We start from the raw sequence: 13,609 nt of genomic DNA, 5'->3' as shown, positions 1-13,609 counted from the left end.
TGTTAAATAAGTTGTCTGCGGCCGACGACATAAAGTCAGACGCAACGCAGCACAACACACCACACCACGACACAACACAAAACAACACAACACAACAAAACATAACATAACACAACACAACACAATATACAATACTATTATATGTTGCTTAGCAATGGTCATATCTGGATTGAGACGACCTTCCGTCGAGCCCGAGTCGAGATTTTTTCGCCAAAACATGCGAAGACAATGGAATCGATATCAATAGATGCAAAGCATATTTATTTGCCATATTTGAAGAAAAGCGCAAACAAAATAAGGCTGTTTAGCTGCGATTATTGGTCAGTTCCGGCTTAAAATACGTTTTTAGCTCGACTATTATATATGAAATATATATAGTGGAGCTATCCTACTCACCCCGGCGTTGGCGTTCCCGTTAGCGTTAGCGTGCAAATGTTACAGTCTGCGTACTACCCCAAATATTTCCTATGTCCCTTGACATATTGCTTTTATATTTGGCATACTTCTTGACCACCATGACCCCAATCTATAAACAAGAGCAGACAACTGTATCAAGCATTTTGACATAATTATGGCCCCTTTTATACTTAGAATATGCATATTATTGATAAATCTATTGTAAAGTTTGTTTACTACCCCAAATATTTCCTATGTCCTTCGACATATTGCTTTCATATTTTGCATACTTCTTTACCAACATGATCCCAATCTATAAACAAGAGCAGACAACTGTATCAAGCATTTTGACAGAATTATGGCCCCTTTTATACTTAGATAATTGAACATTTGGTTAAGTTTTTTGTCTTGGTCCATTTTACTCCTGAAGTATCATAGCTATAACTATTGCTTTCAGACTTGGAAAACTCGCTAACTATCGTAAGGGGACTGTACAGGGCAAGTTGCATAGCTATGGTTCGCTTTTTAACGGAATTATGGCCCTTTTTTGTCTTAGTAACTTTGAATATTTTGATTAATTTTGTGTTTACATCCACTTTACTTCTAAAGTATCAAGGCTAATGCTTTCAAACTTCAAATACTTTCTTACTATTATGATGGCACTGTACCTTGCATGTTAAATTTGACCTTGACCTTTGAATGACCTTGACTCTCAAGGTCAAATTAATAAATTTTGCTGACATTGCCATAACTCCTATATTTATGATCACATTTGATTCATACTTTGACAAAACAACACTTACCTGACATACCACAACGCACTTTACTCAAACCATCACCAACGCCCCATCCCAGAACCCCCCCCACCCCCAATTTTTTTTTCTTATTTTTGAAAGATCATCTATATCACACACCCACATTATACCCCCCACCCTCTCAATGATGGCTTACGTTATACTGTAAAGCACTCGAATAGTCGAGCGCGCTGTCCTCTGACAGCTCTTGTTGAATATACTAATAAACTGAAAGAGGGCCATTTTTTGGCCAGTTCGACTCATTATGGAGCGAGGTGGTACGATTGTCACATGGGGACTTATCTATCTTAACATATGCTTGTTTTATTTAACATTTTTTTAAATAAACTTGTTGCAATTTGTAATAATATAGATGGGTTTGGTTTTAAACGAGTTGTATGGATCTCGATTAGCTTATAATGTTTCAAAATAATATATTTTAAAAGTACTTGTTATAGATACAACGTGTAAACATGTTTTGTAGACAACCGTAAGCAATCACACATAAGCGATCAACAAATCGGAAAGATTCGAAATTGTTTTGCTCTCAATTACAGCAATGGAAGGATGCGTTGTTGACGTGGGATCCAGATAAATTCGATGGCCTTAAAAAGATCATGGTACCCCCGGAAAAAGTTTGGATTCCAGACATTGTTTTATACAATTTGTAAGTCGCAATAACAGAGTTTCGTGTTATCATAATAATCAGGATATTTGTAAATCTAATACGAATATAATTTAGTTTTCTGATTATTTATCTCATATAGTGTAAATATATTTTCACACTGATATTGCACCTGAGAGTGTATTCTAGAGCGGCTATATACGATCATAAACTGATATGTACGATCTCTAAAGAATCAAACTACATGGAACGTTGATGTATAAAAAACTTAAAACTAATCAGAAAATTACAGATAAAACAATTACGAGTTGTACACAATTTCAATACGTTTCGTAAATTTAATTGGAGTTCACAAGAAACAAGATTTACAAACTATCGCTAAAGTTGCAGATTTTTTGTGGGTTCGACGATGGTCGCCAACCGCCAACGCTACAAACAACGACAAATTGATTGCCTTTACGACAATTATGATACTGGTTGCCCCTTTTAATGAGATTCTTGTAATTCTTGAGTGTTGTTGTGTTGGCGTCCTTTAAGTCCGCAAATACGCAAGAACTAACAATATACCCACCAGATGGTTAAAGAGCGCGCGTATACGATAATTTTTATATTTCTCTATACTTTGATGTTCTGGCGGGTTTACTTGTCGTTCTATGGTGTAATGTTGGCTAATTATAAACCTTCCAACAACCGCGACAGACACGTGTACCCACTTTAACAAGAAAATTGCGCAATCACGATGTATACAAATTTGTCGTTCTTGCAGGTATATTTATCGTTCTAGCATCATTCAAATCCGCTTACATGCCATTATAAAATAATACAACACAAGAACGACCATTATGTCATTTGTCTCCGTTATGGTCGTTAAAACTTCAAACACGCCAGAATAATATCGCAGCATCCATGTAAGCAAAACGCAAAACGACGCGCTAACAATTATAATTCATCTGCTCAGCCTTTAACTAATACCACTGATTTCCAAAAAAACAACTTTAAATTCGGTAGGCGCTTATGCATGTGAAATTGCTAATGTATATTGATATTTGATTTTATTATTAAAATAAACACGCAACCAGGTTGTTACAATCGTTTTCCAGAATGATTAATTAAAATATCGTTTGCATTAATCGGAATATCGTTATTATCTCTAGCTCAAGTCGCCGGTAAACACCACTGTCCTCGGGATGAAACGTTTACTATGCCATTCGGCAGTTTTTACTGTTTATAAAATATACATCGGGTATCGACGATGGAATGAAACTTATATTGTTATAAGGCTTAAACTCACTTTAGCAATGTATCTTTGTTCTGAAATAATAAATAGGTACATTATTTATATATTTAGTGATTGATGTCATCTATATGGAACAATTTGTATGACATGTTACATTAATGAAGTGAAGCAGGAATGAGCCGTGCCACAACACAACCTGTGTGAGGAAAAAGCTATATGTTTCGTTCCTACGTAAATTGCCAAATTATTAGGTTTGGTATAACGGTCACACTTTCTTCATTAACATGTTACCGATTGAAGAGTTATTTCAAACTTAAAAATATTTAATGGCAGAAATCTAGAAAATGTCTGTTCTTTGATTAATTTAATTAATGTAATGTAAATTTTGCTCATATGACCAAATTAAACAAAGCTAATTGAAAACTTTAAGCCTAAACTAAAACTCTCATGTCGTTGGCAAAACATTTCAAACATTATGTTGTCACAGCTACGTGGAACTAAGACGTATAACATTTTTGTATAAAACATTTTAAAATAAACAATTATTTAATAATTGTAAAATATGTAATTCAAAAGCAATATTTGTTGGTAATTAATTCAGGTTTTGTCGTGGAGCGAATCGTTTATTTATTATCTAATTATTAAAAGATATCTAACGACCACGATACATATACCGTGTTGTAGTCAATCATTGTTGATCAATGTCCGTTGAATGTTTCATGTAAATGTTACCGTTCCGACAATTGTTGTACGACTAGTTGGCATGTCACATTCACTCTCACAGCGCCGATTCCCGCCTCGAAGAGTAGCGGTCTGCATTAGTGAATATCTTCAGTGATGGCATCATTCTATGGATGCCACAGGCTATTTTGAGGAGTACCTGTGAATTCGACACCAAATATTTCCCGTTCGATGAAAACGAATGTCATCTAAAGTTTGGGTCTTGGACTCATGATGGGAGCAAAATGGACTTAAACTTTTTTAACGGGAAACAACAGTTTCTTGTTGAGGACTTTGTGCCAGGTGATGAATGGGATCTTATAGGTAACCGAGGGGAAAGGAATGTTAAGCGGTACGAATGCTGTAAAGAAACTCCTTATTTAGACCTTATGTTCTACATCCGCTTGAATTGCAAGACGGCCTTTTACACATTTATACTGCTACTCCCATGTGCTTTGCTCTCGTGTCTGACGTTGGTAAACTCGGTTCCGTCTGAATCTTCCCCTAAACTGATGCTTGGTGAGACTTTGCGACTCTATTCTTATTTTGTCTTTCAAATGAATGAAATAGATGTGCATTTTTTGTTTAAGCATGTTTGGCATAGGCGTTTCTTTTCTCGCTGCGAAACTCATGTCGCAATCTACTATATACAATGTAAACGTATGTTGCATAGATAATTTATAACAATTTTTGTGTACCTCGTATTGCCTTGTGATTTTGTTTACTTTTTTAACACGGTTAGTTTCATGACAGCCCCTCGTGATTTCAATGTATACATGAATGTGGGCATATACTGTTCAAAACAACCATGACAATTCTTAAATATCATCGGAGGAATATATTTGGTATCCGAGTACACAGGTATTTTAGTATTGAGTTAAAATCACACGTTTGCGGCGAATACGTTTGTGTCATTGTCGTCCCTTGTGTGTGGGAAACAAAAACTGACGTCCTCTTTACACTATATGTACCTTCTTTTAGTGCCGATGCACGTCTAAAGGAGCAGCGGGCGGCATTAGTAAATGTCTTCAGCGACGGGACTATTTTGTGGATGCCACAGGCTATATTACGAAGTACCTGTCCATTCGATACAAAATACTTTCCTTTTGACGAGTCATATTGTTTCCTGAAGTTTGGATCGTGGACACACGACGGGAATATGCTAGACATTCGCTTCTTTGATAACAAAGAGCAGTTTATGGTAGATGATTTTGTCAGAGGGAACGAATGGGATGTCACAGACAATTATGGAAATAAGACAATTAAATACTACGAATGTTGCCCCGGTGTTCCATTCATAGACTTAAAATTCTATGTTCGATTGAAGAGAAAAACTGCATTCTATAGCTTTATACTGTTGCTACCCTGCGCATTGCTTTCATGTTTGACCTTGACCATATTCTGGGTTCCACCAGAATCACCCGCTAAACTGCAACTTGGTAAGTTAACTACTTCTATGTTCGCATGTTCATATTTTCTTTTTGCTATCACATACCAACGCATGCATCTTAGCCGCAGTCACAGTTACCTATGTGTAGACAATTAACTACAACGTGTTATTTCAAATCAAAACGGAAATATAAATACCGGCATGCTGCGAAAAAAAGAAGCAACGGAAATCAAGGAAGACGGGAAAATGACCACGGGAAATAATTGAAGTATGGCAAAGGAAACAGAAAATTGTACAGTTTCAAACTAAATTGACCTAGGTGAACATATAAAGGAGAGGCATATACAGAAAAATCTCGACTAGAGGAGAAATCGTCCATTGCTTGAAAATGTCAAGGAGTTGTTACACGCCATGGTTATTTTGTATCTGAGTGTTTAAGTCGTTATTGCATTTTGTGTTTTTTAAAAGGGTGTTACAAAATGCTATTTCTTGACATTGTTCAAATTCATTTCAGAATTGTGTATGCTAATTCTTTAAACCACACATACGTTTCTGTAAGTGAACACTTGAAAAATGTCGATAATTAGCATGACACATATTTTTTGTCGTGCATTCTATTCACTCATAATTTTTCCAACAGCGCAGACGATCGCCTGAAGGAACAACGAAGTGCCCTAGTTAACATTTACCATAACGGCAATATCCTTTGGATGCCACAAGCCATTCTCCGCAGCTCATGTGCCTTCGAAACCAAGTTCTTCCCTTTCGATACACAGCGATGTTATCTGCAGTTCGGATCATGGACTCACGACGGCAATTTACTTGATCTTCAATTTTTCATGAACATTTCCCGATTTATGGTCGATGATTATATTAAGAGCAACGAGTGGGATGTTCTGGACAACAGAGCTGACCGAAACGTTAAGCTTTACGAATGCTGCAAGGATGTGCCTTACCTTGACTTGAAATTTCATCTTACAATGCGCCGTCGCGTTGCCTTTTATACATTCATACTCATTCTCCCTTGTGCTTTACTGACGTGCTTAACGTTAGTGATATTCTGGGTACCACCAGAAGCTACCTGCAAAGCTCGCGTTAGGTAAGTTTCTTGATATCTTTTGGGATGACTATAGTATACTGAGGTCCGTTGCAAATGGTAAAGCCGTACTCAAATACAGGTGTCGTTCAAATCTAATTAATGATAAACAGATGAAGAATAATCCTTTAAAAATACATTTTAATGTATATTACAAATGTATTATTACGCTGTTATGATATTTATCATATGACAGTAGAGTCTGAATTTATGGAAGACTTTTAAATATCAAAAGTTTTAATAAAACTGTGAATGAACTGCGGTTTTGTTTATTTAAAGCGCCGCGATTTTTTGCAATGTCGATTCTTTTTTATGAAAATAAGTACCTCGAGCCCCAAATGGAATTTTAAGAGTGATAAATGCCCTTGAAAAAAAACGTGTCCAATAGCTCTCTGTATAAAACAAAGTAAAATTGTGTATTTATGCTTGTTGCATTATTATACGCATTAGTTTAAACTCGGTTAGTATACTGATGAGTTCTTTATTTGCGGCATCTGTTATGTTACATACATGGCAAATACATTTTGTTGTTGACATACAATCTTAATATCATATCCGCTTGCATAATTATGATTTGTTTTATTTTCTTTCATTGTAGAATAAGAAGTAACAAACATCTCATGTATGCCAGTCCATCTGCTAACAGAAAATAAATAACGCATGCATTCTTAAAAACAATCGCCACATAAAAACTACGGTCGTCTTGAAAAAATAAAATCTTCTTTAATCATCATTATACGCATAATGAAGTTCACAGTAGATTCTCGATGGTTTTCTTTCGAAATGTACGCTATTGCGTTGTTTCGAATAAGGCATAGGTGCTTTTAAAACAAAGCCAGTGTGTATGGTGTGGTTTACAATTTGTATTGCTTAATAAATAGTTAACGAATTATTGTTTTTAAAGTGTGTTGTACAAAGAAGAATTTTTTGGTTGAACGTTTTGATTGATTTCCCAAATTTCCCAAGATTAAAGACACATGAACATCCATGCATGAGAAGACCTGACTCATACTATGTGCTCGCGATAGCAATGGATTTACCGTCGGAAATAGTTCGACGCAAAATTTATTATGCTAATGTTTCAAAGCGTTGAAATTACTCTTTTGCATGATAATGCCATGTTTAGAAAACACCCATAGTTACTGACTTTTTCAAAATGTGCTCATTTATTTTACTTGATAAATCGTTATTTTATATTATAAGTCGTATGTGGTCGTATTGCGTTGTGAAACAAAATGCGTAGGTTTATACAACAGAAAAATCTCTACATTCGAACAATTGACAGGCAAATTGCAGGGCTACGATTCAAGAATAATAAGCTTGAACAGCTGCTTTTTAAAACCTTTTTTTTAATACTATCATTTTCATAAAATGTTGTGTTGTTCGACCACAAAATTGTCCGTTAAAAGATCGGAAATAATTAAACTGCTTATATTAATAATTTTAGAGACATGATTTTGCAGCTTTATGAATTCCGCAAATATTTTAGACGTGTGCTTAAGATCGGATAAAAGTGTCTGACTATATGGGTAAAAGTAAAGCTAGCTGGTCTTGATTATTTAAGTAAATATTATTATTTTTTTATTTTCCAATAGATTCAAATATTATGTTTTCTAATCAATTGCAATAATTTTTAACCGTTAACCGCAAAAAGATTTTCATCTTTAATTAATGATTCATTGTACATGCACATATGATTGTTCATGCTTACTTTATATATGTGTGTGCATATATATTTATACCAAATGTTATCATTTTAGCAAATTCAGCACAATACATAATAAAATATCGCGTTTGCTATTTATTCTGATGTTATGTTTATTTTCTCTTCAGGAATGAACATCTTCCAATAGATTCAAATATAATGTTTTCTAATCAATTGCAATATTTTTTAACCGTTAACCGCAAAAAGATTTTCATCTTTAATTAATGATTCATTGTACATGCACATATGATTGTTCATGCTTACATTATATATGTGTGTGTACATATATTTATACCAAATGTTGTCATTTTAGCAAATTCAGCACAATACATAATCAAATATCGCGTTTGCTATTTATTCTGATGTTATGTTTATTTTCTCTTCAGGAATGAACATCTTCGTCGCGTTTTTTGTTCTTCTTCTTCTATTGTCTGAATCAACACCAAAAGCAGCGGAGTCTATACCACTGATTGGTATGTATAAAACAGACTCACAACTTAGTTGCCACGCATCGAACGGATGTTTTCATATAATGAATTTCTGTTACATCAAAATGAACACTTAGTGAACAATAATACACGATTTTCGATCGCATTTATCCAATAGATTCATATGAAAACGTCCGTGTGTAAAACGTGTATCCAAACGTATAATTAAAAATATAATTCTGAATTACATATAATACAAATATGTCGATGCTTTGATACATGTAGATAAATTATGAATCGTACTCACATGTTTACGTCGAGACGATGTACAGGCAAACATCATTTCACTAAAAAAACAAGGACCTTGCGTTATTTGTTATATAATGACCGACTTTTCATGAATTGTATATCTCAAACACACAATGAACCCAAAACAATCAATAATATACAAAAAATCTAAAAAATAACTGTAACTATTTGCCAAACTTAAAAAAATGTTTTTGTGAGCAAATTAGTGTTTGTGTGCTCTTTTAATTATCTCAATAACCAGGTTTGGATTTGCTTTAATATTCTAGCCCTTTGTTACTAGAGAACACCAATAAACAGTTGTTTTAAGCATCAAACATCATAGATTATTTCAATGTGGCGTATTGGTCGATCAACTCATGTTTGCAAATTATACGCCGTAGGTGTTAACCGAGTAATCAAAACATATTAGAATTATATTATTATAATCAAATTATGTTATAAAATTGAATATGTTTTCAGAGCGAATGCTGTTTTCACTCCTACATTGCTTGTTGTGTTTGAATCTGTGTTCTATTATATAAGTTCCAGTTGATTAGTGTAAATTACTAGCAAGGTCATTAAATGTATTTATTGACTGTGACATTTTTATAATCTTATAAAATCATGAACAAATAGATTAATACTTATTCGGACTAAATCAAACCCGCGACATGATGCTTTGTCGACTGCTTTTCTAATTTGCCATTACATTAAGCAATTCAAATTAAACTTTGACAATATTACTTCTCTTTATTATACAGATATTCTGAACTTCGTTCGTTTGAAGTTTAATAAAGATCTACAAACGGATTGATATTATTCTAGGTGCATATTTTTGTCTGTCCATGGTGATGATCACCATGTCCACCGTCTTAGCAACGGTGGTCGCAAACATGTTCTTCAGAGGGGTCAGGATCAACAGGGCGCCAAAGTGGCTTCGAATGGCAAGTTCACTGATCATACTACTACTTACTTAAAATTCATGATACGCGATCTATTTTAAATGAATGCTCTTACTGTTATACAAATCATCATGCTCTTATTGAAGGTTATAGATATTCAAACGAACAATTTTTTGTTTTTTAAGTCAAATGTAAACACACAGAATGCTTTATCTGAATAACATAAAATATACAATCTTGTATTCAGTTAAATTGTATTGACATGAATCTTTTGGAAAAATATTATTATGAAAACATAAATAACTTTGGTATAGATTACGCCAATTTCCACATAAACGATAGTTATTTTGAAATGGTATTAAGTAAAGCTTTATTTAAAAAAAAACATTTCTGTAATTCTTTTTGTTATGTGATATGTCTTACTTGACAAGTTAAATTTTACATTTGTGTTATTTATTGTGTTGCTAGAACGAAGTATTACTTACTTTTCTTCAAGGAATTGGCAAAAAAAAACTATTTCGTCTTATTTCTGTATCACCTAAGTACTGATTTCCATTTAACAGCTCGCGATAGCACAATGTCAACTGAAAACTAAGCTTATGTCAAAGATTTCTAATGAAACAGAAATATATCAAGACCTAGGTTACAGCGAATCTAAGTGAGCTATACAAACAATTTATATATTTGTCAAGCAAATGAGTATAACGTTATTGTAACCGAAGCCTTTGGTTAATAAGAAAATGTACAAAAACAACAACAACCAAACCTTTTCGATAGGAAACGTCTTTCTGGTTGGCGTTAGATTGTATTACTATTAATAACTGCAGTTATTAAAACAAGTTATGGTGAACTAAATCCATGCTAGTGAAGTTACAATTTATATTTTCCTCCATGTTCTTTGAAAACTTGTCGCACAAGTGGCGAACTAACTTATCATTATTTAACCTAACGCTATATAAACGTGTTTTGTCTGTTACGAAATAAACACATTTGCATATAATTTCAAAGTATGTATTGTCTTTTCTTACACAATAGTGCTACTTGTTTCTTTAAATTACATTTTGCAGTGATACATTTTTAAAATGTTACACCCCCCCCCCCCCCCCCCGCCAACATGCATAAAAAACTATCGGGTAATTATCATCAAGACTAAAAAATATTGAATACAACGATAGCACCAGTACACTTATAGATATCAATTACAATTATCATTTACATTAGGGACATCCAGACTATCAGTTGCACATTTGTTTCAGCTGATGATTGAAGGCATTGCCCGCATACTGTGTTTAAGGAATGATCTTTTAGAAAATGAACCGCTAAAAACTGTGAAGACAAACAAAAATAACTTTGCATACCACTCAAATACAAAATCTACCGAATGTGAAGTGCAACTCTTAGACAACGATCGAGATAACCACAACCAAAACTTCGGAATGTCTACGAAAGAAGACGTTAAACAGAATGGCATGAACACTAGCGGTGGTGTTCACGAGATCACGTTATCTCCGAATTTAACCGAGGATATTCGAATAATACGGGAAATGTTGGAACAAGTACGCAATAAAAAGGCCAAGGTGGAGCAGAAGGAAAAATGCCTCAGAGAATGGAAGGTCATATGTTGCGTCACAGACCGGATGTTCTTTATGTGCTATCTTCTGATAAACATCACTGGTATCGTTGTTATATTTTTTGGACAGGCTGTGTAAAATATGACTGCAAATACAAGGGGTTTTTAACGATTTATAATACAAGTATGATACATCATTGTATTCAACTTTATAACAAACCAGTAACACAGCATGGTAAATAGTACGCAATTAAATTACCAAATCTGGAATTTTTATTTTACACTTGCTTTCTCGTGTGTGCAACCATATATGAACATGTATATATGCAATTTATAGTTATATTGTCGATGCATCTGTATAATTATGTATTGTGCAAATGTTACGTTATGAAAAGATGTGTGTAACATATACATGTTAGCCTTAAAAAGTGTTCGTTTCTACTAAACCGACCGAATCTATCTTTTGCTTACTGAACCTAAACATATTTGCTCATAGGGATTTAGAAGAATATTGACATTATATTTGGAAGATGTTTGTCATTAAATCTCCGTATTGACGTTGGAAATTACTCATATATAGTAAAAAGAACAAAGTGGACTTACGGGCCTGTCTACCTTTATTGTTTGTTTAGTGAAAATGAACAACACTAGTTTTAGTAAAAATAAACATTTAGATTCAAGAATAATATAGACAATAATCGTGTTCTTTTCCACGTTTCACAGTTTGTTATTATTTCAATATAAAAGCATGTTGTTATAATTTAGTTTATTGATAATCCTTTGTTGAGAAGTTGTGTGAAGTTATTATGCAAACAATTTGTTGAAGAGCCTTTTAAGCTTAACACCATTGTACTATATGAAGATCACTAAAGAAAAACACCCAACACATTGTGTCTCGTTTGTATTTCCACGCGTGAAGTAACTGGAAACAGAATATCGTCGTACATAAAACTGAATCTAACGACGATATAAAGTATCAGTTACATTAGCTGGTTATGGACAAAATGCAAAGTGTGTATTTAAGACAAGGGACATATAGCTCATGGTTATTGAAATATGACAAAAATAATGTAACTGTTATTAAAATTGAATAACTTGAAGTGATTGATGAAGATTTAATGATGTGCAATGAGTGGCTCAAACATGCAACATACAATAAAACGGCAGCTACAGCAACGTTCACTGTATATAAATGCTAATGTACATGTAACAAAGTGGTTAGGTTGTTTATTATGTTTTACTAAGGAAACGAAAGTAAGGCGAGGTTAAGCGAACACTTTGTTATTGTTTAGGGGCCGAATAGGATAGACCTTTCCCGTCTCGGCACTTGATGGTTATGCTATAAGTAATGCGTATTAACAATTTTCAGATTCAACACATGATACAAAGAAACAGAAACAAAACCTCCACATTATCGACGAACCTTGACACCTCAAAATTAAATAAAAAACAACAATATCACGGATAGTCAAACTACCTCGTCACTAAAATCATTTCATATTCAACTGCAGGTGTTTATGTTTTGTTATGAATAAAATAATGCGTAGTAATGGCACATGAACCGGGGAAATACTAACTGTATTGCTAACGAATACTGAACTGCGCAATTTAATATCACAAGCACATTTAGTTACGTTCAGTTCATTTGCATTGACCTTACGCTGTATTAAATACTTAATAATCTTAAACCAACAAGTACATGTACCTTAAACGGCTGAGGATGCTAACGTCTCACACACGGCGTTGTCGTTTATTTATCTAGAAATAATTTTCGTCATGTTCAGTTTCATTCAGGAATGGATGGGCCTATACGTTTTCGTTACATGAAAACCGTGCTCACGAGAAACATGAATATGTTTCATCGCCAGAATCTTGAAAACGTATTATTTAAAACGTAGTTCCCTTGTTAGCATGTTTAAGCTTGGTTATAAAATATGCGATACGTAGGTTCTTAATTACAAAATAGACTTAATTTCATAACACACTCACAGTCAATCGAGGCATATCGATGTCGATGTGTCGCAATTCTTTTTTTTTCAAAATAAATCACACATTAATTCCGTTGTTATGAAAATAAGAAAAACAACTTGTTTCATTCACAGATGTGTCCCTCTGTATCAAGAACATATATATCTATTGCGTTGCACGAAATGTTTGATAGTAATAACGCAATTTTATTATTTTTTTACTTAGTTTCAATAAATTGGTGTAACACGTTTAAGCGAACGCCGTTATGTAAAATCAACACCTCGAAATATAGCTGTACAAGTCATGCAGTTTTATAGCCTTAATAATCCTCGGTTGACATGACGATTCTCTTGTTAAAATACGTTGAACATCATCTTTCATCTAAACGTTTATAAGAATATAAAGTTTAGCGGAATAATGAATAGCTCCAAAGTATGTGTTACGATAACGAAGATAATGAGAATGCAAACAGTTACGCCAGATAATTATG

At 33.8% G+C, this 13,609-nt stretch overlaps 1 pseudogene; it reads left to right on the top strand.

Annotated features, from left to right (window-relative positions):
- Positions 1-12,028, top strand: part of LOC127866178 (neuronal acetylcholine receptor subunit alpha-10-like) — a 63,137-nt pseudogene extending 51,109 nt beyond the window's left edge.
- The last annotated feature ends 1,581 nt before the right edge of the window (positions 12,029-13,609 follow it).

The sequence above is a fragment of the Dreissena polymorpha genome, chromosome 2 (assembly GCF_020536995.1).
Source record: "Dreissena polymorpha isolate Duluth1 chromosome 2, UMN_Dpol_1.0, whole genome shotgun sequence".
Classification (NCBI taxonomy): domain Eukaryota; kingdom Metazoa; phylum Mollusca; class Bivalvia; order Myida; family Dreissenidae; genus Dreissena; species Dreissena polymorpha.
The sequence above is the reverse complement of the archived record's forward strand: the minus strand, read 5'-3'. Positions and strand labels throughout refer to the sequence as shown.